The sequence below is a fragment of the Protopterus annectens genome, chromosome 5.part1 (assembly GCF_019279795.1).
Source record: "Protopterus annectens isolate FY-2018-M chromosome 5.part1, PAN1.0, whole genome shotgun sequence".
Classification (NCBI taxonomy): domain Eukaryota; kingdom Metazoa; phylum Chordata; order Ceratodontiformes; family Protopteridae; genus Protopterus; species Protopterus annectens.
In genome coordinates, this window is record NC_056736.1 from 463,691,294 (window position 1) to 463,718,751 (window position 27,458).

Here is a 27,458-nt window from a genome sequence, read left to right on the forward strand (position 1 = left end):
AAAATACACAAATTAAGTTTTATTTTTTTGTTTTAGCTGATCTCGGCTGTTTAAACGTAGGGCAGCAGAGCGCAAATGGGATTGGGGGGAAAATAATAAAATAAACCTAAAATAAGCAGTCTAACTAAAATCAGTATTCTGCCATGCAAGTCAGTCATAGGCAGAAGACAACCTGGCTAGTGAGTAGTGGTTGCTAAGGGGGGAGGCTCGGTGTGAGACATGCAACTATGCATTAGCAGGAAATCTTATGCAAATGAGGGGAAGGATAGTGAATTTACCCCAGCATGTGAGTCAGGTCTCAACAGTGTAAGAGTAGGAATAGCTTGGTGCAAGCCTAGGAGTTAGATGACATCATGGGGGGCGGGTGTCAGGCATTTTGTAAGCGGATTGGAGCCCTGTGACTCGGGTTTGCTCCTAGCTTAGGGTGTGTCTAAACCTGCCTAGCAGTCTTTACAGAGCCTAAGCCGGTATGCGCGGCACGCACCGGGTTTTACAGGAAGAAAAAATAAGTTAAACCAGGAAATAGCAGCAGTGTGAACATTTGAGCACTCTGCACGGCATGCACATGGGCTTAAATAGGAAGGCAATAGGAAGGGAAAATAGCAGTAGGAAGGTAATCAAGGAGAACTAGCTTAGCTGGCAGGTGAAATGTATCCGAATCAGCCAATTACACAGGTTGCAGACCAGCCCAGCCCAGAACACTACTGTAAACTATGCAAACACCTTCCTTCTGTTTTTTCTCACACTCTACACCACCAGTGTAAACAAGTGGGAAATGTTTAACACTCACAACAGCAAAATGATCGGGGCTGCAATAGCAATCATACAACTTGTGGAAGAGGCTAAGGGTGGTGAGGATGTGTATGTTGTCGACAAACCCACAGTGAGGAGACAGAGAAGACTGTACAGACCCAGGGTAGCCTACCAGGGTCTACATGAGCTGGAGATAGTGGAGTGCTATAGGGTGGACGGGGACCTCCTACAACAAATTGTTGAGCTGTGCCGGTCACATCTCACACACAGAACTAACAGAGGGGAACCCATCCCAGTGGATATCAAGGTATGTGTAGGCCTACGAATACTAGGTACAGGTACCTTCCAAATGCCAACTGGGGATATGATGGGGATTTCACAGGCATCAGCATCCAGGATACTCTACCTTTTTCTGGATGCCATGTCAGCACATGTTGGTGAGCACATATATTTCTCCAACACCCGTGAGGTGCTAGCCAGCAACATACAACTGTTTCACCAAATAGCAGAATATCCTGAGGTAGTGGGTGCTATAGACTGCACACACATATGCATAAAAGAACCACATGGTGAGCGGGGTAGGGTCTATATGAACCACAAGGGCTTCCCTTCCATCAACTGCCAGGTCATGTGCGATGCCCAGGGGTACAATAATGAATGTGTGTGCTGGCTGCCCTGGAAGCTATCACGATTCCCACATCTGGCATCTGACACAGCTGTACCAGAGACTTGTCAATGGGGACATCCCTGACGGTCACCTAGTGGGGGATGCTGGATACGAGCTGGAGCCATAGCTTCTGACACCCATCAGAAATGCACACACACCCGAACAAGAACTCCATAATGAGGCACATGCACAGACCAGAATTATAGTAGAGCGTGTGTTTGGGATGCTCAAGTCATGGTTCCAGTGCCTGGACACATCTGGTGGAGCCTTGCAGAACTCACCAGCTACATGTACCAAAATTGTCCTTGTATGTGCTATGCTATACAATATGATCTTGCGGAAACAGCTGCAGCAGGAACAGAATGGGGCAGGGCCACACAGCTCCCCACTATTGCCAAGGCCTGCACGGGCACAGAGTGTCTTGGTGGAGGAACAACCTGAGCCTGCCCCAGTAGGCAGAAGGAGGCATGCCCAGTATGCCCTGGCCTTAGCTAAGAGGCAACACATAACACATACACTGGCATAGGAGGGACCCAGGGAATAACACCTCTCTCTGACTCTCACATACAGTAAAAGGGATGCCAAACATTACACTAACTATGCCTAACCATGTGTAGGGAGTGTACTATATCCATCCGACATAGGCAGCCCTGCAGCACCACCCTCAATACTGGGACACCCACAAGGTAAGTGACTCACACATACCAGGCAGTGGGGTTCGCATACCCAACAACAGCCACAGCCAGCATGACAGGAGTAGACAAACATAAACAAAGGCTGTGCTATGGCCCCTGAATGAGGCCTATGGGTAACCCCCCCCCGAGGCCTACACAGACAGACTACAGCAGGTCAGGCAGTGGGATGTTAGTTTTGAAGGATAGGAAGTCAGAAACTAATATGCAGATAATTAAAAGCTAAGATCTGTAGTACACTGGCATGCCTGTAGTCAGCACAATAGATAAGCCTACAGAATGAAATGGAGTACCCGACATACCAGTACAGTCCTAGCAAATGTGTACAAGTGTCAGGTGTGCCCCCCTATCCTACGTAGACATTTAGTAACAGTCAGGTGTGCCCCCCACCATCCTGTGTAGAAATGTAAAAATATTCAGGTGACTCCCCCCTACCCTACATAGACATGTAGTAACAGTCAGGTGTGCCTCCCCAATCCTGTGTAGAAATGTAGAAATAATCAGGTATGCCCCCCCATCCTATGTATAAATGTAGTAGCACTCAGGTGTGCCCCTCCCAGTCCTGTGTAGAAATGCAGAAATAGTCAGGTGTGACCCCCCCAGCTATGCAGAAATGCAATAACAGTCAATGCCAAATGATCGATGGATACCCTGCAGAGACAGCATGCAACCTGTAGGTGTACAACACAAAGGTCAGCACTGCAGTAAAAACTACCTGGACTCGATCAACACATTCACTACAGACGGCCATACTGGGCATGCTCACACACTTAAACACATGAAGGCCCTGTCTGCAAACACCAGTGGACCAGACATAACTGGCAGTCGCAGATGTCAGTGCAGACACTCCTCAGTATGCAACACACATGCTTTGCACACACAGTGGACAGGAATACATACATATATCTAAGGACAACACACTATAATAAGCCAAAGGTAGACGTACATAGATGTGTCGAAGAGGGTAAATGTGACAAAGGAGTCATCCAGGCCTGATCCACCCAGCACACAGCCAAAGGTCCACAACCACATGAAGGCCAGATGTCACCCACTGCAGATTCTAGCCACTGGTATCTGTCAGAATTACATAGTATGTGGTGCACGTGCCAGCTGTGCAACATGACTGTACAAGGAAGTAGTCATCTAGCAGCTGTATACATGTACCTGTGAAATATGACCCAGGTTGTGCCCACATGTGGTGTGTCAACCCCGAGATGAATGGGTTATGGCCATGCACACACACTGCCCTCCCCAGAGCCCCACTATGACATGCATGCTGAGGTCATCCACTGTGAAATACAGTTTTGGGAGAGTTGTAGCCCAGTAATCTATGTGGTGCATCCCATGACTGCGTACTGGTGTAGTGTGATAAACTAGTTAGGTAGGAGTTCTAACCCCAACCTTGGTAACTGTGTTTGCATGTATGTCTGTCTAACTCTGTCTGTGTCGACATTAATGCTTTTTAGGATAGTCACACCCCCTACAATTTAAGTGCCCTACTTAGGGAAGGCTGCTGATGACATCCACCTAGCATTACACCTCTGGGAAGATTGTAGCCTAGACATCTCCGTAGTGCTTCCTGTAACTGCGTGTTGCTGTAGTATGATAAAGTAGTTAAGTAGGTGTTCTAATCCCAGGCATGGCAAGTGTGTGACTCTGTTTGTGTAGAGATCAGTGCCTTTTAGGGTAGTAACACTCCCTACAAGTCAAATGCTCAACTTTGGCAAGGCTGCTGATGTCATCCACCTATAAATACATCTCTGGGAAGGTCGTAGCCCAGTAATATTTGTAGCGCGTTCTATAACTGTGTACTGCTGTAGTGTGATAAAGTAGTTAGATAGGTGTTTTAGTCCCAGACATGGCAAGTGTTTGTGTCTGTCTGTGTAGGGGGGTGATGCTTTTTAGGGTAGTCACATACCCTACAAGTCAAATGTTCAACTTTGGCAAGGCTGCTGATGACATCCATCTAGAAATACACCTCTGGGAAAATTGTAGCCCAGTAATCTCCTTAACGCATGCCATAACTGTATACTGTTGTAGTGTGATTTAGAACACTAGTAGGGTTCTATTCCCACCCATGACCGATCTGGATGTTTTGTGTGTGTCTCAATGTCTGTGTAGGGAGCAATGCATTTTAGGTTAGTCACACCCACTACAATTCAAATGTCCTACTTTGGCAATCCTGCTGATGTCATCCAATGTGATATACACCTTTGGGGAAGGGGTACTCCAGTAATCTCCATGGCATGTACTATTACTGCATAGTGCTGTAGTGTAATAAATCAAATAGGTAGAAGTTCTACTCCCAGATCTGAGAAGTGCGTGTGTGTGTGTTTGTAACTCATACCCTGTGTGGACGTGAGTGTGTGACACTTGGGCCCAATGTGGAGTGGGTTTTGCAAATTTCTTATATGGTGGGCCTAGTATATATCACAATGTTCCCTGTACAGGGATAACTGATGTGAAATAGCCGAGAGGCTGAGGTGCAAATCCGTACCCATACATGTGACATCAAGGCCAGGAAATCACAGTTAGCAACCCCAGCAGTGCCCAGAGCACACTCTCAAACCATGTCTCATACACACACACATGCCTAGGCAACAGCCAATATGTGGATAGTACACTGCATATTGGCCACTGATAGTAACTATGAAGTGACTGCAGTGAGCTACAGAGGGCATGGAACCCTGTCCATCTGTCCAATAGGCATGTACATGCAGACAGTGCACCTTCCCCATGTTCCCCAATGGACACCTGCAACACTTGTGGTGCCATCAGATGTGACCCACAAAGGGCATACCATGCCTGACAACATGCCCTGTATGGACAGATGCCACAGACACCAGGGAATGCTGTTAGCATGCAATCTATGTAGGTGCAGGGTAAACCTGCTGTCCATTACCAGTTCCCACCACAGGTGGCCAACACTGGCACATATGATGAAAATCTGTGTACATAACATGGGCCAGACACCCCAGGTACAGTTCCACATGTCACTGTACATGCATGTGGGAGGTGTGCACATCCCATACACCGTCCATGTCATATACTAAGGAACACAGACATGGCAAGCAATGTACAGCACTGACCACACACAATAGTCACTCAGGTGACTGGATGGGGGATACAAAACCCACCTGTGTGGGCAAATGCAGAAACTACAGCACTGAGCCACAATTCAGACCATTGTCATGTGGCCTGATGCCAAGGTATACCTATCACCTAGCCTTGTTTAGCTGTCTGGCACAGTCGACCACCACACACCCGTGCAGGACTGCACCCATGCATGTCAGTACTGGCACTATGTATGCTTATGTGTGAGTTGTATGATACGTATGATCACATCCACACTCACTACAACCCCCACTAGCATACTGAAGCATGCTGTCTGATGTCAGACCCCTCCCTGTAACCTTTGTCTATATAACCTCCATATGACCCATGTGGTGCATGTGATACCTGCACAGTAATGTGTTGTGGCAATCTCACTAGTGATGAGTTGTAATCCTGGCCCTGCCAAGTGTGTCAATGTGTGTGTATCCCTGTGAGAGTGTGGTTGTGTTGACGCTTGCACCTGTTCATTTGGACAGGCATGTGTACGTCACCTACCATATAGCTACCATACCCCTGTTGCAGATGTCACTCCCCATCACATATATGTTCTGAGGGCTCCAGAACAGGTAACCTATGTGACACATCCAATAACTGCATAGAACTGTGATAGCACTACATAGTAGTCAAGGGTTTGAGACCCTGTGCTGGTAGGTGTGTGACATAATCATGCTTAAGTTTTACTCTCCCACCCCTTCCTGACTTGTCTTTACCTCTGTCTGCCTCTCTCACTCCCTCTCTGGTGGATGTGGAGACCTACACCTGCTATGCTTAGGCAGCAGCATGTGTATTTTAAGTGATGCTCATGATCATCTGATGGCCTCTGTATGAATTGCAGCCTCCCCCAGCTTATTCCATGTGGACCAGCTGTGGCAATATTTACATAGCCAATTTCCTGGCAACACACTCCAATATCTAGGAACATCATGTTCGTGTTGGCCCTTTTCATTCACTGTGAGCAGGAACTAGATCTGTTTTTTGGCAAACAGCATCTCAGATGGAGTGGGGATTTACATCTAACAACATACACTATAGAAACAGGGCACCACACAGGAGGGGGATGTGCCTGACCTGACTATCGACTGTAAGGTCTGCTATACTGCACTTGGAGTAATGTTGGTTTAACAATGTGTGTGTGTGGATATGGCTGTCTTACATGTTTCAATACCTGCCATGTCAGTTCTATGTTTATGAGGAATCCCCATTTGTAGGGTCATCTGCAGACTGGGCAGTGAGTTCTGCCTTTGATTTCATGTGTTACCCACAGAGCATCTATCTGTGAACTGCAGAAGGAAGTGTTAGGATTGCAGTCTGTAGATGGTGAAAGCCATGACAGTTACTGACTTCATATCCCTCATAGGACATATGTTGCAACAAACCCTGTCACAACAGTAAATGTATGAGGTTATCACAGCAACATGTCAATATTGACCCTGTGTATGTGCTTCCAGTCACAACTCTGTCAACCTTTGTACATATGTCATGCATTAAGAAGTGCATATGTGCTGTACACCATAATTAGTATCATCATATCTTATAACAAGCCAGTGAGATATCCGACGGCTACACATGTTATGTACAGTAGGGGTTATATTTGATGACATAACCTGGACATTCTGTGGATGTTTGTACAGTACTGAGGTCTGTGTACTTATGGTGAATGTCGACAGTGTGTGTACTGTTAATGTGTACTTAGCCTGTGTACAGACTGTGGTAGATGTCATTGTTCTAGGTCCCATCCTATCTGATATTACATGCTGCTCCACTGTATGTTACTGTATTGGCTTACATGTTTGTAGGGCCATACACACACATGTCCCATACCATAGACAGCCATCAGACCAAACTGTGTAGCAGCCCAGTATTGGTAGGGTTAGTCTGTGAGTGGCACATATGAGGACGGTGTCGAACAGATAGTCCATATACAGTAATATTATGCTAGTGTACCATATGTGGCTGTGGCTGCATTCACATTGGTTGTGGTTATACACTTTCACACATGTGTATCTTACCCTGTGCTGTGACATGCCTGTAGAGCCTGCTATATATGCAGGTACATGTGCATTCCCCCATAGGAGATGTAGGCCAGTGTTGAGCCAGTCTGCCTGTAGCCTGCACAGTGCATTGTTACATGCCTAGCAGCTTAGTGTACTTACCCAGTGAGATGTCATGTGCAGATACTTGCCAGATGTGTTGCTGTCAGGCCTCCCTTAACAGTCAAGTATGTCAGACAGAGCAGTGGGATGCTGTACAGATGTATGTCAATATCTAGTGGGTAGTATGTGGCCATGGCACCCCTGTACCAGTGGTTATTATGTGTCAGGCCAGACAGGGGTGTGTGAATGCATAACTATGGTAGCAAATGTATACCAGCCATTATGTGTTATACCCATCTACATGGCTGTCAACGTCCATATTGTCAGGCATGTTACACATGTTTTGCACTAAGGGATTCTGTGTAAACCTCTGGACTGTACAGAGTGTGCAAACCTTTCCAGACTACTGTATTAGTATAACTGTTTCACAGTTGCATTACTCTGTGTATATGGATGTCAGTGTCTGAACAGCTATATGACATGGCATATAGACATGTTATAGTACACAAATAAAGGTTTTCCATTTCTGCAAACCTGTGTGTGGTGTTTTTTCCTATGACCTCTCTGTGGGTATATGTTGCAAGAAATGATTGTCATTTGTATGGGTGGCCCATACAGTGTTCAGTCATTCAGGTGTTAACTGTAGGCATAGTGGCTGTTCCATATTGTGTGCACCTTCTACATATGTATCTTACTGTACATATGTCTGCATGTGTATGTGTAGTCACATGTATATATATATATATATATATATATATATATATGTATATGTGTGTGTATATATATATATATATATATATATATATATATATATATATATATATATATGAATATATATATATATATATAAATATATATATATATATATATATATATATATATATATATATGTATCTGCATATCTGTGTCTGTGTATATGTATCCCGGGGATGTTGACAGCATCCACATTTTACAGTTCCTATGGAAGGCAGACTGTACTGCATGATATGTTACCAATACCAGCCTGACATCATACAGATGGGATGTAGTACTGTTAACATCTTGTGCCCATGTTGTGCCAGGTCCTGTTTATGGGATCTGTAACACTTGGTGGTGTATTGCAGGGCGGACGTGTTTGGCTGTGGAGGGGCATGCCTATTTGTACAAGATGTATATTGTTTTGGGTCTCTCATCCCCATTAACAGTGCATGTGGGCATACTTGTTTTTGTAACTCTACCATTGCTATCTACAGATGTATGGCCATATATACCTATATACATATATATATATATATATATATATATATATATATATATATATATATATCTGCTTACATATATATATATATCTGCTTACACATATATATATATATATATATATATATCTAGAACTATGTCCATATATACCTACATAGATATATATCTGCGTACATATATGTAACTTGCTGTGTATATGTAGACATATAGGTGTAGACACATATATGTGTCTATGTAGGTATTTGCATGTATTCCTGTTCATATATATTTATATATATGTATATATTTCTAAATACATATATATATATATATATATATATATATATATATATATATATATATATATATATATATATATATATATATATATATGTTGTATCTGTTTAGATATTAATATATTTACACACACACATACATCTAGATGTTGATATACATTCTATGTACTGTTGCATGACTGGGGGTGAATGTTATGTTTCTGAAAACATCAGGTTTACAAATGCATGGCATGGCAAAGTGGTAAATCACTTTGTCTATGGTATGCATGGCCCTGGGTTTGACCCTTGCAGAGGCTGTTTATTTTGTTGCTGGGCAGAACACAGGCCACTGGATACAGAGTGATTAAGGCACTTTAAAGCAGTTGATAGCAGGTTTGCGTGTGTTTGCACGGAGGTAAGCACTGCTAACTTCCAGTTACAGTTTCTTACATTCAGTTAGCTTCTAAATTGCTTAACGTGTGTAGGCATTGTTTACCCCAGTGCAAACAGGCTTAAACCCGCTTACTGCTGCTTAAAAGTCCTTACTCCTGCTTACCCCCGCGCTAATTTCTTTAAAAGAAAAGAAAAAGGGGTTGATAGGAAAATGGTGAAAAAAGGGCCACAAAGAGGGAAAGACAGTAGGGAAAATAGTCAGGGATGTGCAGGAAGGGTGTAGGGAATGTCCATAGCTCCCCATTTATTCTACAGCAACAGCTGTGCATATACCCTGATTTTGGAGGTAGATTTGAACACTCAAATCCCTTGGTGGGGGTGAGGACAACAATAATTCATTGTGATGCCAATTAGACTGGATTAAATGTGTCCAGTGGACATGTGAGCGAAATGGACATCTATGTATGGGGCGAGATTTTTTTGTGGGAATAGATTGCCCTTTTGCTTTTATTTCAGGTGAGAGTGGGATGTTGGGGAGGGGTAGTAGGTATAGTCGGGGAGGTAGGTTGGGTCGGTTAACAGACAAGATAAACAAGACACATACAGGGGCAGTATATGACACATGTGTGGGGGTAAACACCTTGGATGGGAAGGGGTGTTTGGAAGTCGCAAGCCCATGAGCCCCCAAATGGAAACAGTGGAACTGAGGTTCCCACCCATGGGCAGTCGCCACTGCACCTTCACGGCCCCAAAGGTGGCTGTGCTTGGGGCTGGGTAGGAGGGGCAGACTCACCCTCTAATTGTGCCAAGCGGCCATCAAGTTGGCGTAGCTGGTCTCGAATCTCCTTGTCCAACTCCCTACGTGCCACAGCCAGGACCTGATGGCGGGTGACAGGTACCTCTCTGCTCCCACTCCCAGGAGGGGGCCAAGCCCCATCCCCTGCAGCAGTTCCACCTGAAGTTGGTGCAGGGCCATTGGAGGAGGAAGTCCAAGGCTGGGCCCCAGATGTGCCGGTGCCCGGTGCCATGGCCAGCTGAGGAGGGGCAGGTGGGTCCACTGGGACCGACCTTCCCATACAGCTATGTTGTTGCAGTTTTAAGAAAGATATTGGTTAGTAATAGTCAACAGCATTCAGGATTAGTTATAACAGCATGCACAGGTAATCCCATTAACCCAAGACAGCAGATTTACAACAGTTGCAGAGCGAGCAGAACGCATGCATTTTTGGGACAACAGTGGCCATTGCAACAGCATGCAGGTTTCATTGATGGCAACAGGCCACCAATATGGGAGTATTTTAACATGGCACATGCATAGAACCAAATGTGAATATTTATAAACCAGAAGGACTTATGTCCTAACAAAAGTTAGGAGTGTACACGTACCCATTGAGGTATGTAATTAGGTTATTGTTGCACATATGGTGGGGGTGAGAGAGAGAGGTCAATTAACAACTAATATATCCCTGTAGTTTTCACAACTTTCTTAGTCACTGCAGTGATCTGTCCCTTACATGTATTATTATACTACTCAATGGCCTTACTTTGTACAATGGTATGTTTGTAGATTAGTATATACGTGGACTGCGTCTTACGTATTGTTCTACACTTCTTACCTGGTATAGCTGTGGAGAAAATCATTGTTAGCACTACCTGACAATTTCTACACATACTCCCAGATTCCATGCTTGTAGAGAAGTATATAGGTGAACTGTGTTGTACCTACAGTCTACACCTCTTACCTGTTATAGCCGTGGAGAAAATCATTGTTAACACTACCTGACAATTTCTACACATACTCCCAGATTCCATGTTGATGTTATACACATACCTAACAATCTTTTATTGCATACATTCTGTTCAAGGCTTGATAGGATGCAGGTGTTAATGTTACATATTTTGAGAATTGCTGTCATACACTTTGGATGAGATGCTACAATGACAGGTTTGTTTTCATATACATTCTCTGACTATGTACAGGTCTGACTATCGGTTATATGTCAGTAAAAGCTGCCTACCTTTCTTGGATCATCACACTGATTTGTCAGGGGAGCAGGTTACCGGGCAGTAGATTTGGCCCATTTATCTGGACATGCTGGACAGATCAGAACAGTTGAGGGGTATGACTATGCATGCAGCATACTACCTGAATATTCTGCCACAGTCTGTATAGTTGATGGTTATGTTTATGCTTACAGCTTACTATCTGAACATTCTAGCAAATTCTGTACAGTTGTTGGGTCTAATTATGCATACAGCTTTCTATCTGAGCATTTTTGCAAACTCTGTACAGCTGTGGGGTATGCTTATGCTTGCAACTTACTAAAACTCCAGGGATTCAAACCCCTGCTGTGTGTGATAAAAATATTAGAGATGACATCACAGTACACTGTGTTATCAGGGAATTGGTGTGAAGCATTCGAGTGTTTTCTGTCTAAGTCAACCACAGTTGTACAATATGACTGACCTCTTGGGACTTCCAACATTGTTATACTGCACTGCCTACAAATTTTATCTGCGTTCAGCATTGTGGGTAACACTACTTAATATAACAGTACTATTTATAGAATGCAACACTATAATAACATATGAAAGCAGAATGTACACAAGCACCCCAGGGGTTATACTTTTATTCACAAGATATTACACCTTTATTTATGCACAGCCTATATGACAGTCTTCCTGCCATATTGCCTAGTTTATTCAGTACATTCCATACACAATACATCTCTAGAACTGCTATATTTATTTGTTATGACAGTAGATGCAAGATTATTACTAACCTGCCTCGCGATGCAGCCTTTGCAACCTAGCAGCATGGGCTTGCCGGTTCACAGCCCATTCATCTGCAGCTGTCAGGGAAATGAAGTGATATTTAGCCATTGCCTATCCATAGTATACACAAGCTAGGCAATCATTATCTATGTAGTAGAATGAGTACTTAGTGCTGGGGCATCAGCCATCTGCCTTGATTCTTGGATTCACTGCTCTAAGAGATTCCTCCCTCCGCTGCTTCAGGTCAGCATGGTGATGCCTGACCTGCTCACCAGTCCGGGGGATACCAGTAGCACTGGTGATGTCACGGGTGAAACTGTCCCAGGTCTTCACTTTATACTGAGAGCCCTGGTACTGGTCCTGCAGTAGACTCTGCTCATGGTGTTTTACCAGGAGCCATACCAAGAATCTGGACTCCTGGATGCCCCAGCGCTGTGCTCATAATCGAGTGCTTTCCCCAACTCCAGCAATTCTGCCTAGAGTAGGGAGCTGCAACCAGTTATGGGAAGTATTCGTGCCTGTGGGGTTTAAATACGCCCAATTTACTGCACTATTCTGTGATTGCACGATAAAGGCTAAGCTATGGGCACACCTGCATACCTAATGTTGGCATTGCTTAAAGGGGTATACCACTGGGCAGATTGAGTTAGCCAGCCTACACATTGCTTACACCAACTAAGCTGAGCTGTGCAATGCTTAGCATTGCTTCATATTTAGTTTGCATTATATTTTCCTTCTGGCATTGATTTATTATTTGTTACATGTTATATATGTGTCTGGTATCCATGATTCATGTGTACGTACACTGTATGGGGTCCTGGGGACTTCAACACTTTATTACAAGAACACCTCACATCTGGCCTTACTGCAGTACTCCAGTTCACATATTTATGTTATGTAGCGGGTTATACAACATCACACTGTACATAGATTCCTTTCACATGTTCAGTTTGATTTTCTCATAGTGAGGATTTGTTTGTTGAAATCTCAATCTTATATAACGCTATGATGGCTTAGTGGATAACTACTGTGACTGTAGTATACAGGGTACTGGCTTCAAGAGGCTTTTATTTTGTTATTGGGCAAAATGCAGGCCGTTGGATACAGAGTAATTAAAGCACTTCAAAGCAGTTGTAAGCGGGTTTGCATGACGGTAAGCACTGCTAACCTGCCGTTACATCTCCTTACACAGTGTTAGATTTAAAATTGCTTAACCAGTGTGGGCATTGCTTAATGCCATGTAAACAAGTTTAAGCCTGCTTACTAGTGCTTAAATATGCTTACTACTGCTTATTTGTGCTTAAGAAATGTAAAAATAAAACCAGACACCTGACAAAGGATATGGCTCTCAGCCAAAAGCAGAATAAAAACAAAAAGAGCTGAGCCAAATCACCATGGCTGCAAAATCTTCAATTTAATGTATAAAACACACAGAAAGAATATGCAATTTCATGATCACACTGACCACTTCCTCAGACTGAATGCATCAAACTTAACCTTCTTTTAAGCACATAATTGATCACACATTAATCAATTAAACAATTAATAAAATTATCATAGGTATCTATACATAATGTAAAATAATATAATATAAAATAATACCGCTCTTCTGCTAAAGATATATGTTTAAAATGATGCCTCTCTTCTACTAAACCTAATGTTTAAGTGCCCTAGCTTTCAAAAAAGGCTTAAGTGAGGCAGTCTCATTAATCCTTGGTGATGTATGAGCATTTAGCTTAAGAATCCACCTCTGCTCTGCTAGCTCTGTTCTGTTTTTAATATCCCCCTCGTATTCTTTCATCCAGAATTTCTAATAGAAGGAATTTGAAACAGTGTGACAATCCTTCAGCCTCCATGTGTTTAGCTAGACCACTGGTTTCCTTCTTATTCTGGATGTCCCTAATGTGTTCCTGAATGCGTTCTTTTAGCATTTTGTTGGTCTTCCCAACATAGAAGGCTTTACACACTTCACAAAATGCAAAGTAAACTATGTTCCTTGTTCTACAGTCAGCATAATACCTAGCATGTATCACAAAACGTAAATATGGATGCGCAAAAGTAGTACAAGAATAAACATATTTGGTGTTGCGGTAGCGTTGTCGCCTCACAGTAAGGCGCTGTCCGGTTTGATTCTCAGCGTGAGCGTCTTCTGCGTGGAGACATGCGTGAATGGGCGTACCTTCATTGAAGGTTGTGCATCAGGCCTGGCAAGCCGGTACATAAAAATCAACTGCCAATCATTAGCGGACCGGAGTTCCGCTGTGGCGATCCCTAACCGGGAAAAGCCAAAAGACACAAACAAACAAGCAGTACAATTCCTGCAAACATGTGCCCTTTCTCTGAGATAAATTATTTAATCTACCCTCTGGGGCTCTATAGCAAAGCTGACATTTTAAGGATGTCTTATTCTTAAAGGAGAAGCCAGGTGCATCATCTAACATCCCCTCTATATTTTAACTGTATTCAAGATATTCCAATTCCTCTTAAAAACATCACAGAAGATGTTTATATCACTAGCATAGGTGAGTGGAAACCTAAGTTTATTCCTTCCTTTTCTATTATTCTGAGCCGTACTATCTTCCCTCTGTGAAAAATGTGCTCTCCCCTTACCACCCATTTCTCTAAGTAATTCAGTTCCTGGTCTAGTTTGTGATGACCAGACCTGAACATGGTGGAAGGTTCTGATTTAGAAGTGGAGCATGTACTAGCCAGCAGCATTGTCCTATAAACAAAAGCCGGACGGCTTGATCAGATATTATGTATGGAGGTGAATCCTTTGGTTAACCAACCTGTGTTTCCTGAAGATAACAGAGGGTGAAGGTTATGTTTGATGCATTCAGTGTGATGAAGCAGTCAGTGTGCCCTTGAAAGTGCTTACTCTTCCTGTGTATTTTATACATTAAATTGAAGATTTTGCAGCCGTGGTGGTTTGGCTCAGCTCTTTTTGTTTTTTATTCTGCTTTTGGCTAAGAGTCATATCCTTTGTCAGGTGTCTGGTCTTATTTTTACATTTCTTCATCTAGTTTGTGATGACCAGACCTGAACATGGTGGAAGGTTCTGATTTAGAAGTGGAGCATGTACTAGCCAGCAGCATTGTCCTACAAACACAAGCCGGACGGCTTGATCGGATCTTATGTATGGAGGTGAATCCTTTGGTTAACCAACCTGTGTTTCCTGAAGATAACAGAGAGAATATTGATGTAGATCTACAGATGCATTTTAGAGAACACTTCGGAGAATATGAGAATAAACTATACAAATTCAAGCACCTCCAGTGGCAAAGGTTCCACTTGGAAGCTTCTCTACACTATAAAATTGTTCCCAGAGGGTTACGTGCATTGACAATGCCTACATATGGAGATTTATTCCCCGACTTGCTAAAGAAATGACAACAAATGAACTTACAACTGAGTTATGACTATATGTGTTTACTCATTGATGTTTTTGTGCCATAAGAAAAGGAATTGAAAAAAGAACTAAAGTAACTCTCTATGCGGCTGCAAGGCACATATCCTGCTGACATTATTCTAGATAAAGTGGATGTGTTACATGAGCAGATGTTTAATTATGAAAAACATCTTCAAAATAGAAAAATGAAGAAATTACAATGGGACATGAATGATTTTCAAAGCGGGAGGGTCTTTGCTTGGCCGAGACTACCTGCTATGAGTATTAGCCAATTGAATGAATAGCCTCCTACTCAGCAACCAATCACAAATGCAGGGGAGGAGGAGGAAGTGATTCCACATGTGAATATGACTGTTACGGAGATGTTGTCTACCTCAGATAATACACAAAGTGCTGCTAAGAAGGGACAACATAAAGCCAGTAATACCAAAGAAGTAAAAAAATAAATTAGAGCACAATATGCAAATTAATCCTTTTTCCGAGGGTTTGAGTACTAAAAAAGGGACACCTATTGTACCATTCCAATTGCAGAAAACGTTACCCATCAAAGAAAGGTCGAGGAGCTAAGGGAGAAGGGGCAGAGCTCCACAATTGCAAGAAGCGATGGGAACACAGCAGAGGGTTACGAGGAGACAAAATTCAAAGGTTTGGTCCTGAATATTTCTAGCATACCTTTGACTGATGCGTAGTTATTACTATTAGGCAAAGGACTGTCTTTTATTTCACTGCATAAGAATGAATTAACTGATATTCAGAATGAAGTAAGATTGTTTGGTCGAACTCTAATTTTAAAGACTATTTTTAAAAATACTAATGATTGTTTTAACTTTGCTAAACCTAGTACGTTAGTTCCTAAGATGCACCCAACTGTTGAAACGTTTATTGCAGTTTGTGATAATGAGATTAGAAAGCTTTTTGATAAAGGTGTAACACCTAACTATTATAATATGAGTAAAGATGAAAGTGAAGCATTGGTTGAGATAAAATCCCTACAGTCTATTGAGATCAGACCTCTGGACTAGGGGGGAGGTAACGTAGTCCTTGATAAAGGTCTCTATGTTACCCAAATGAATTTATTGTTGCATGATGAAGCTACTTATCAGCGAATATCACAGTTGCAAGGAAATACCATCATAGATAGGATTTCTATCATGATATTTGACCTATTTGTTAATGGAATGATTTCTGAGGACTTATTTAAATACTTCACTGTGGATACCCCTTTATATCCGACTATCTATGGACTACCCAAAGTACATAAAGATTTAAATAATCCACCTATGAGACCAATTGTCTCTAGTAAAGGATGGGCTACTGAACCCCTGTTGATTTACATAGAAAAATGACTACACCCAGTATTAGAAACCTGTGAAAGTATACTTAAAGACACCAAGTCATTTTTGCAAGACTTATATAGTAAGACCAGGGGAATTGAATGTGAATTTTTGTTTGTTACCTTAGACATTGTGTCATAATTCAGTATTATCCCGAATAGCTGGCGTGTTGAAAACATTCGAAGTATATTGAACGCTGAATGGTGTTACACCAATGATAAAGTGAATTTGCTATGCTCACTACTAGAGATTATCTTAGAGAATAACATCTTTATCTTTAGGGAACAGTACAATCTTCAAAAGATTGGCGTAGCAATGCTCACACCTTGTGCCAACAGCTACGCCAATCTTGCATTAGTTGAGTGGGAATGTGAATCATTTTTAATGTATCAAGAATATAAGAAAAACTTGATTTGGTATACTCGTTTTGTGGATGACATGTTCTTTTTATGGGGGGGGGGTGTATGCAAAGATAACTTGGTGTGTTCTTGGAATACCTGCATTCGACTACTCGGTTTCTAAAGTTTACTTGTAAAGTCTCAACAGTTGAAATTGAGTTTTTGGATGTGAGGGTGAAGAAATCACACATCCTAGGAATACAAACTAGTTTGTATAGGAAACCTACTAGAAGAAATACATTGCTCTGTAGAAATAGCATGCACCTGCGTTTTATTGGGAAGAATGTAGTGAAAGGACAAATCCTAAGGGTAATGAGATTACTTAACGATGAAGTACAAATGAAATCGGCACTGGACACACTTAGAGAAGATTTTATAGAGAGAGGGTATCCTACACATATATTTGACAAATATGTAGTTGAATTACTTAGAGAAAAGGATGGTAAGGGGAGAGTACATTTTTCACAGAGAGAAGATAGTATGGCTCTTTCTATCTTTCTTAAACAAAAGATTAAAGCTTTTCAAAATTTACTAAAATTATGTAATCTAGATAAGTTTTCTCACCTTTTTCAACCACTTCATCTAAATCCTAATATAATGATAGATAACGCTCCTTTTAACCTAACAAATTATCCTCTAATAAAAAATTTGAAAGTCTGGGATATCCTGAAATATAATGACTTGTCTCTAATAGATTGGCGTAAAATTCTGAAGGTCAATTGGAATTATTCTACAATACTACACCAATTAAGAGAAGTAATTAAGGGTAAGTATGAACCCATAGAACCTATAGAACATGAACTAAATAATCTAAATACGATAATTAGAACATTATCTTCATCAGTTAAAATGTTATCTAAATCTTATAAACTGATAAAGAATCTAGTACTGGATCAGAACTGTCTCTTGTCAGATTTCTGGTTAAATTATAATTCTCAAATAAATGAGATTCAAAAACTTTTGGCAATCAGATATACTAGGGAATTTACTCCATTTAAGAAATTACTGTACACACAATTAATGATTAACAATGATGCTTACTATACACCATACAAATTAAATAAATTTAATCCTAATAAATCCCCATCATGCACTTGTTGTTCCTACCCCCAAGCTGACCTCTTACATATTCTATGGTATTGTCATTTTTCTCATAGATTATGGACCTCTTTGAAAGTAAGACTACAGAGAATGGGTTATCATAAATCTACGCTGTCCTGGGAAATTGCTATACTTCATATTCCGATAATTTATCTCTCAAAATTGGATACTCATGTTATTATTTTTATTTGCTCTTTAATAAAACTTTACATAACTCAAAACTGGCTTGATCGTACCAAACTAAACTGGGATACTTTCCAGAAAATGGCTTACTTATATATTGATGCTCAAAAAAACATGGTTAAGAGTCCAAAAAAAATAGCTTTAAAAAACTTAGTATTAGAGAAGGTTTTAAATATTATTAATAATTAATGTTTTTTTTTCTGGTCTTGGTTTTTGGGTATAATTTTTATAGCCATAATTGAAATATATCAATACATAGAATTTTTTTATTTCAAGTTATCATTTATTTTCTGGTTACCTATTGTATATATTGTACATATTGTGTGATGTTATTATTATTTCTATCTCTTTTCCTAAATGCTTATAAGAGTTGCAATTTGTTTAAACAAAGTTGTGTATATTTCATTCAACTCCTAATGTATTGTTTATAAATCAATAAAAAGTTTTTTGAGAAAAAGATAGTACGGCTCAGAATAATAGAGAAGGAAGGAATAAACTTAGGTTTCCACTCACCTATGCTAGTGATATAAACATCATCTGTGATGTTTTAAGTGGAATGGGTATATCTTGAATACAGTTAAAGAACTAGAGGGGATGTTAGATGATGCACCTAACTTCTCAATTGTTTGTCTTTGTTTGTCTTTTCGGCTTTTCCTGGTTAGGGGTCGCCACAGCGGAACTCCGTTCCGCTAATGATTAAGAATTAGAAATCCTTAAAATGTCAGCTTTGCTATAGAGCCCAGATGGTAGATTAAATAATCTATCTCAGAGAAAGGGCACATATGTTTGCTGGAATTGTACTGCTTGTAAATATGTTTATTCTTGTACTACTTTTGTGCATCCATATTTAATTTTGAGATAAATGCTAGGTATTATGCTGACTGTAGAACAAGGAACATAGTTTACTTTGCATTTTGTGAAGTCTGTAAAGACTTCTATGTTGGGAAGACCAACAGAATGCTAAATGAACGCATTCAGAAACACATTAGGGGCATCCAGAATAAGAAGGAAACCAGTGCTCTAGCTAAACAAGTGGAGGCTGAAGGATTGTCACACTGTTTCAAATTCCTTGTATTAGAAATTCTGGATAAAGGAATAAGAGGGGGGATATTAAAGACAGAATGGAGTTAGCAGAGCAGAAGTGGATTCTTAAGATAAATGCTCATATATCACCAGAGATTAATGAGACTGCCTCACTTAAGCCTTTTGTGAAAGCTAGGACATTTGAACATTAGGTTTAGTAGAAGAGAGGCATAATTTTAAACATATATCTTTAACAAAAGAGAGGTATTATTTTATACTATATTATTTTACATTATGTATATATACCTATGATCATTTTTTTAATTGTTTAATTGATTAATGTGCGATCAATTGAGTATGTGCTTAAAAGAAGGTTGTTATGTTTGATGCATTCAGTCTGATTAAGTCGTCAGTGTGATCGTGAAAGCGCTTACTCTTCCTGTGTGTTTTATACATTAAATTGAAGATTTTGCAGCCATGGTGGTTTGGCTCAGCTCTTTTTGTGTTTTTTTTATTTGTGCTTAAACCTGCTTACTAGTGCCTTATTCATTAGACAGTGACACTTCACATGTGCATTTCCTGTAGTACTCCAGTTCATAAATATATGTTATTTAGTGGGTTTTGCAACAAAAATATTGGTCATAACATGCTTTGCCATGGAAAATGGAATGTGCTGCAGTGGGACTTGAACTAGGAATGCCTGCTTGTAAGGCGAATGCACTGCCCACTACACTATTGCTATGCTGCTTTTTTTGCATATATCTTCCTTGTTATCCTCTTCTGCCTTTTAAACTTCTTTAGCTGTAGCCTAAGCGATGGGCACACCCGCGAACCTACGGTTAGATTTAATTGAATATTGAAAAAAAATGGGTTTCTTCATTTTATTTTTATGCACTGCTGCTGTTGTACACATAGGTGACTGTTGGTGGGGATATGCAGACACCTATAAGTGGTCTAGCTCATTCCTTACCCCTTTGTCCTGTTCTACATTGCAGGGGTGTGTTTATTCTGAGAGCTCTACTCTCAGGCATACCCCCTGCACTCATACATGCTCTGCTCGGATTGCGCACCTTCTTAATATGCATAGTGCGCTACCGTCCTGCTCCTAAACGGGCCCTTCCATGCAGGACTAAGCTAGTCCTGCACAGAAGTTTAGTAAATCTTGGGGATTGTCTTTGCCCAAGGTTTTTCTAGCAAGGATAACCCATGTCCAGGAGAGAAGCCAGGGCAATTCTTGGCAGAAATTTATGGTTTCCCATCCAGTTGTCCAGGTTGCACTTAAACATGGTCATGGAGGTGCTCTGCTTGATATGGATTGGAAGCCTATTCCAGAGAAGTGGCAACCTCTGAGAGATGTATTTTTCTCTCCAGCAGGTCCTGTTTATGTCACAGGCTAGATTGAGATCCCTGAAACAGGTGACTGTAGTCCCATTTAACTTACAGATGTGCAGCATTTCCATTAGATTTGGGTTAGAGATAGCCCTGTAAACCAAACATAAGTTTCCTCTGAGTAGTCTATACGCTACTGAGTACAGTGAAAGTGACTTCAGTCTGTCCATATAAGACGTGCTGGAGACCCTGAATTTTCTAGTTAAAAATCTCTGATGTCTCTCAAATTGCTGCAGGTGTCTGGCATGGTAAATATCAAAGGGAGCATTATATTCAATAATAGGCCTGATGAGGGATGAGTACAGGGGAGTTATAACCTCTTTTGCTGTTGAGGTGATGCCTTTGCTAATAAGATGAAGGATGTAGAATGCTTCCCTCACCACAGTCAACACATGATGGTCAAAGTTGAGGTCACAGTCAACTTGTGTTCCCAGGTCTCGCACTACTGAATTGGTACTTAAGCTATTATTGTTTATTTTATAATGAGTAGGGACATTGCTTTACCAAGGAGAATGATCATGCATTTTTTAGCATTTAGTTTAAGACCATGGCTTTGTTGTACTATGACTTATATAAACCATTCCTAACTTGCAATCTACAAGCCCCAGAATAACAGGATAATTTACTTCTTCTGGTGCGGCTGTTTAAAAGAAAAGACTGACGTTGTATTTTTATACCAACACATTTCAATTGCCTGACCTAATGATGCCAGTTTTTGTCCACAATGTGTTGAAAATGAACCCAGAGCTTTATTTTGAGTGCCAAACAGATTCAAATCCTTAGAAATATTATTTGACAAGATACTGCACACTGCCCCAATATCTGATTTAAATTATAGATTCTGTGCTTTAATTCTCACCATTATTCTAACAATTTGCCACATCTAACTGTGAGACGACAACGCTACCGCAGCACCACCACCGCAGTACGGAAAAGCCGAAAGACACAAACAATTCTAACAATTTGCCATACACACCTGTCTTATTGTGTATGTTGCATATCTTTTCACTTCCACAGTCTCAAAACACATTATATTCAGATTCTTCAGTAAGACTCAGATTCCATTGACCTCAGTTGCTTTAACATGGATGCACTTTATCCAATTCTGCAACCTTGATTAAGAGTTTAGCTATGTCTACCTCTGTGCTATGCCTAGCCAGACTTACTGCAAAGCTAAATTATAATGATGTAGTGTTTTTTCTGGCTTCAATTTTTTTTCAGTGCATTCCATCATAATTTTCTTTTTTGCATCCTTTAATTTTACAACACATAGTGATTTTATTATTCAGTTTTCTCTTCTTTAGTTGAATACATTTCATTTTACATTGTTTTTCATCACTTAATAGTTTTAAAAAGTGGTAGTAGCTTTACTTGCTTGGCAGACATGCAAAAGTATTAATAAAGTCAGGTCTCTTTCTCTCAGTAACTTGACATTTGTTAATCATTCCTTATATCACGGATTATTCATATGATAAAATGATGCAATTCACAGTTTGGCTCTGCTCTTCATTATGCCAACATTTGCATCTGCAGTCTCTTTAGGACCTTATATTCCTGTGAAAATGAATGTCTAATAAATGGAATTTTTTTCTAGGCTAGCAATAAAGGTTAAGAATAAATATAACTTTATGGCGTCTTCCCCATCAACATGCAAGAATGCAACATTTTCTACTTCGTCATACTTTTTAGCTAATCTTGATGTTTGAAATAAGGGATAGGTTATATTTTTTTTATCTATGGCTTCCAATTTTCAGCCAAATTTCCTTCCTATAACAGAAATATTCTGGAAGGGTGCAACACAGACATATTACAATTAAAATTATATACTTATAAAAAAACAAAAAAATCCTGACAGCAAACATATTTGTCATTCTACAGTTGTATTTATTTTGTTTCTGGTAGATATCTCAGTTCTGATACAATATGATATCAGAAGGAAAGAGAAGACACAGACAAATGAGATATTGTCTAAATTCCATGGTCTGTATTAAAATTAAATTATTTGGAACTTCTCTCTGCCATATGACATTCCAATAACTGTAGGCAGCACATTAGCATTAAAATAAATTATCCCACCTCTAGCAACAGTAAATAGAATACCTAGAAATTGAAAAAAAGAAAGAAAGCTATGATTGGGAAGGAAGATCATGCAGGAATAAAGCAGTAGATCTACTGGGAAGAAAATGTTATTGTTTCAGGAACAAAGGGGGGGAATAGACAGAGAGCATCATCCAGGAAAACAGAAAGGATAAACTCATTTTTGGGAGGGGAAGAAATAAAAGGGGATAGGGATAAAATATAATCTGACAGCCTGTGAGAAATATTTGCCATGGGTAAAAGCAGGTTATCCATTCTGGCTCAAACTTTCATCACTGCATGATCTGCAGAAGCTTTTGCGGCAGCTGTTTCTTAGATTTTTAGAAAGATGTTTGAGTAGCCAAATAGCTTGTCATCCCAAACAAATTCTGTTTTACACTTACTGCATCAGGTAAGAGGCAGAGTCTTCCAGTTATTGTAGCTAGATGTATCATTTATCTTCTTGCTCTTTTTCATTGCATGCCTTCTCCAAATGAATGTAGCCTGTCTGAAATACTGCCCATGTCGGTAGGCCACAATTCTTTCTCATAACTGCCTAGTTTTAGAGTTAATAAGTCACAAATAACTAGCGTGTATTTTGTAAATTGCATGTTATTAACTCCCAGCTATTGAGCTGCCTTACTGTTACCGCACATGGAAGGGCAGGTGTCATCTTTTTGGCATTTTATGTTAGTAAGCCCTTACCGATAAGTGCAATATTGAAATACTAAACCTTCCTGCTCTTCACATTGGTTATAGTTTCTTTGCTCCTACTGTACCCTTGTATAAGAAATAAAACTGCACAGCACTGTTACCTTAATAGGACATATTTTTTATTTTTTTTTCAAACACCTTTACTGAATTATCACTTGTGATGTAAGCAAATTTACATTCATATAAAAGTAATAAAACTATATTAGCATAATGAACATTATACTTTAGATATATTGCTACATACCATATAACCTAAGCAATATTACATACATTATTCATTTCCCAACTTTTTTAAACAAGAAACATCTTTATTAAACCATCACTTACTACACAGGCAATCATACATTTATATAAATGAAAACAAACCACATAGACGCAATCATAGTTGCAAGCATTTTACATCACAAACCATATGGTTTTGAGCAAAAATGGTATGCATAAGCTTGTCTTCCATGGACATACCTATGTAACCATTGTATAAGCCATAGTCAAGTCCTGTTGAGTTTGTAGATACTATTCTTTTTGATTTTGCCTAGTCTTACATAGCTTTCATCCAAAACAGAGTTCAACATCCACACCAGCTCCCACATCCAATTTACAGCCTAATTTCTGACTAATTTTATAATAGCCAACTCTACTCTCTCAATAGTATACAGATGATTAATGACCTCTTATTTATCCAGGTTATCACTCTTTAAGAATTATACTGCCCTATAATGCTTCCCGTTATATATACACTCTTACTGATTCAAAATAAATTACTAATTTTATTTCATAGCAGTAACTAGTATTCTTTCCTGACAATTCAATGATTTAATATAAATGACCAGTTCTGCAATAGCAACCAACGCCATTACTACTAAAGTGATTTATTACAGTTGGAACCAAACAAGGGCATCCCACACCACACAAACACTAATAACCAAACCAGAAGTGATATGGTACGGAAGGAAGACAGAATCAGAGGATAAGGAATGGTGCATGAAAAACTTTAATAAAAAAAATAAATAGATAAATATAGTAAGTGCTTTCATCCATACAATGTATCAAGGATTTTAGTTCAAAAGAACCTTGTTTTCCTTGTGTGGAAATAATTGCCTTTTAATGTTTTGTCCTCATGCATCTATGTTAGCTCTTCTGAACTTTCCAGAATATTGTAAAATGTCTGTGACTTGATTTTCACTCACTCACTCACTCACTCACTCACTCACTCACTCACTCACTCACTCACTCACCTCACTCACAAACACACACACACACGCGCACACACACACACACACACACACACACACACACACACACACACACACATACACACACACACACACACATATGTGGGACTTTAACACAATACTACTGCACACATAATGCATGACCCCGATATGCACATCACATTCTGTCTCTGTGATTTACTCCTAGTACTGTCATCATCCCACCCTATCTCTCAGCACCCTCCAAATAGATTAAGGAATGAGTCTCTGTTCCATTTGAAACTGCACTACATACCGATCCTGCAATTGCAAACTATATTGTCTTCAGATTAAAAATAAAAAAACGTACATACATTTCATACTGAAGTTCTGAAACAATGCAATGAACTGCACTCTTTTACTCTAGGGCAGCTTACTGTGTGTGTGTGTGTGTGTGTGTGTGTGTGTGTGTGTGTGTGTGTGTGTGTGTGTGTGTGTGTGTGTGTCTGCCTGTGACATTGCTTCTTTGAGGATCATTATGATGTTCATTTCTGATTTCTTATTCATATCACAGATCCATACGATTTACTAACTTCCTCCTCTACATTCTAAATAAAAACATTTTACCTATAGACATACTGCCACTCAAAACATTAGAAAAAACAACAGTGCATTGTTGTGAACCAAGAGGAATAACAGAATGTATGACCACAAAATGAAAGTAATGCAGTCACAAGTTTAAAATATATTTATTTCATTTAGTAATCAGCAGCAAAAGAATTTTATTATATCCCAGCAGAAGCCATATTATTTGTGATTTTCCCAAATGCCTTGCAGTACAGTATGGAGGAGACCACACAGCTTCATCAATACAACATCTCTGTCATGTGATCTTCCTGTTGAACTCAAATAAGGGTCATCCTTGTAATGATTCAGAATTCCAACATCAGACGGTAAGGCAATAACTTGGATATCAGTGCATCACTAGGAAAAAAAACACCCCACTAATCAGAATTGCCTTCATTCACTGAACTGACAGCTTTAGTGAAATGTCTAACATGACATCAAAGGTCAGAGGGCATTCCACATGAAATTGCATGGAGGTAGAGCATCACACAATGAAAAACAACAGCAAAAAAGAGAAAAGTGATTTCAAATCATGAAACAACTATAGTGTAACCACAAAAGGAGACATTACAACAATAAAATAACCATGAAAGTAAGAATAGAAACAAATCACTTTAAAAAATCCTTAGATCATTACATACATTACCTCTCAATTAATGCAGCAATGGAAATGCCTATTCTAATTACCATCCCATGTGTATAGAGATATGCTTGCACTGTTGAACTATAAGTGGGTGTTATTTGCAGTTCTTATCCTGAGGGACAGATAACACAGCAAGGGATATTATAGAATGATTCTATCACTCACTGCTGCACCTAAATGTTCGTAAGAAATCAATGCAGTTCTGGCTATGAAACATGTTAGCACAAAGTGATAAGTGATTCAGAGAAAGGTAGGGCTGATATCACAATTTTATTGCTTGCCTAACACCAAATTTGACACCATAATTATGGGTGGGATTCACAAATGTTGCACCCCATAGAATAGGGCTGGTGCTCAATAGTAATGGGTACCATAACCCTGTGTGATCCATAAAGCGTGCCACTCATTGAGTTAAGACCTTGTACTCAGTGCAGTACAGCATGCAGACACTATACCTTGAAATGTTACCCTACCCTCAAAGGATCACACATAATTCACAAATACAAAACCATTTGCATATGGGCTGGTCCCAACAGTGTAAGTTAATATGCAAGAAAAATATGCTTACAGATGATGTAGTATTTTTGATTACACCAATTTTCCTTCTCTTCTGATATGTTGCTCAGCTATTAGAGCTGGGCAACAATATTAGTAATGAATTAAAAAAAAGTGAAAAAAATCCATTCCTTTACATGGAATAAAACCCTACTAGCAAATAAGTTTTCTGCAGTTCAAGCAAACCTGCTGCTATAACAACATATGGCCCCACCTTTACATAGTGGTGCTTCTAAGTACCCACTAATGGGTACACACACAATACGCCACCCCTTATTACCAAATAATGGTAATGACCCTAGATCCAGTATCATGCTTAAAGACTCAAACAGAATTATGAACTGTTGTCAAATATGATAGTGGTGCACAGAGCAGTGGGGAATAGCTACAATTTGAGATATGATCTGACAGATTTTATAAGTAAATGTTCCCTGCTTCACTGTGTAGGCCTAGCATCATAAACAGTGATTGCGCCCATCTTTAGCACCAGTGTGCATCATATACCACTGTATAGTTTGCACAGATATGCATCATCCAAAGACCATGGCAGTCTTTTGTACACCATGTGAGAAGATACTTTATCCATATCTTTGAATCATGGTAATGATTGGTAGCATACTAAATATTACAAACTGAATACTTTTATGCAACTGCGGATTATGTTTATGAATACCTATGTCCAATATTACCATTTCACAAAGAGTTTGACCAGAAGTATATCTCAGAGAGTTAAAGATCTGAGCTACTAAGAAGCTTTACCATGTTGTCAGGGGCTTTGATTGCATCAATTTCTAATTGAAAAGTATGTGACAGAGAACAAGTTACTTAATCAGATGGTG